Source organism: Grammomys surdaster, unplaced genomic scaffold (assembly GCF_004785775.1).
Source record: "Grammomys surdaster isolate TR1022 unplaced genomic scaffold, NIH_TR_1.0 126118, whole genome shotgun sequence".
Taxonomy (NCBI): Eukaryota; Metazoa; Chordata; class Mammalia; order Rodentia; family Muridae; genus Grammomys; species Grammomys surdaster.
This window is the reverse complement of record NW_021620926.1, coordinates 2,929,514-2,930,837: the sequence shown is the minus strand read 5'-3', so window position 1 is coordinate 2,930,837 and position 1,324 is coordinate 2,929,514. Positions and strand designations below refer to the sequence as shown.

The window sequence follows — 1,324 nt, the reverse complement described above, 5'->3', positions numbered from 1 at the left end:
GACCAACTTCCTGTCAAATGAATGTGCTTGGAAAAACATCTATTCCATGGCCATAATAGCTTAGTCATTTTGAACCACCTTAAACTGTTAACCTGTTTCCAGGAAAGTTTGATTGATTTAGTGTATTAAAAATCACAATCTCATCCAGAAACATTTGTTTTCTGGTAATTGGACTTCAAGATAAAGCCTGACAACAAGATTCTTTACTCATAGACTCTTAATTAAGCTGTACAGCCAAGGATAACTCCCTGTAGCTATGTTGTTTTGATGTGAATTGACAAAGACAAATAATTACAGGGACAAAATTAAGTAATTGACTTAAGAAAGAGGAACAAGAGGCTCCCATGGGTAATCTGTCCTTGACAAGTAGAAAAAAAATATCTTTTCTGTTGATGTTCCGAGAATACATTCTTTGTCCCTTTTGTGTGGAAGGTTTTGACTTTGGGAAAACTCATTCTCTTAAGAGAAGACGAATTAAAACTGAAATGACCATAGGCTGTAATTTAGCATAACTTTAAAGACTCATTGTACTATTAATAACTATATTTCTTTGTGCCGGTGTGTGCACATGGGTGCTGAAGCCACTGGAGGCCAGAGCATCTATTATTTTTGGAGCTGGAGTTACAGGTAGTTGTGAGCCACCTGAAATAGTTGTTGAGAACCAAATTGGGGTCCTATGAAAAATAAATATCTGCTCTTAACCACTGAGCTATTCTCCAACTTGTACAATAATATTTAATATCTTCCTGCTTTGTATTTCTCTATTTCTTACACAACTTCAGACTATGAGTTACCATTATTTTGAAGATCTAATTTAACAGAGTGGACTCTGAAATCAATATGACAGAAGTATAACTTGACTAATTTAATTTTTAATATTAATTAAAAATAGATTAGTGTTCATACTCTCTTCTTTGTTTGGTTTTAATATGTCTAGGTACATCAAATTAAGCATTGTCATGTGATCTAAAGAAAGATTATCAGTGATGGTACTTCAGTCAAAAGATTATCAATGGTGCTCACTTCCATACACTAAACTTGAACAATACAGAGAGGATTATATGGCCCTGCACAAAGAGGATATGAAAATTTGTAAAGTGTTCCATTTATTTTTTTTCCTCAGGTGAAATTATACTTTTGGTGGTATATATTTCTACACATTTAATTCAAGTAAAATATTTCTTAGTGGATGTAAACTGATAATATGGAAAATATAAGTATAAATAGAATTTCTTCTATGAACTATTCACTCTACAAAATTTATTTTCCTGAAATGCTAAACTAGTTTAATCTATGAGTTTCAATGGGATTAGAACTAGAAAGA

General features: G+C 32.3%; 1 pseudogene; it reads left to right on the top strand.

Annotated features, from left to right (window-relative positions):
• Window positions 1–1,014: 1,014 nt before the first annotated feature.
• LOC114611688 lies at window positions 1,015–1,112 on the top strand (annotated as a pseudogene).
• The last annotated feature ends 212 nt before the right edge of the window (window positions 1,113–1,324 follow it).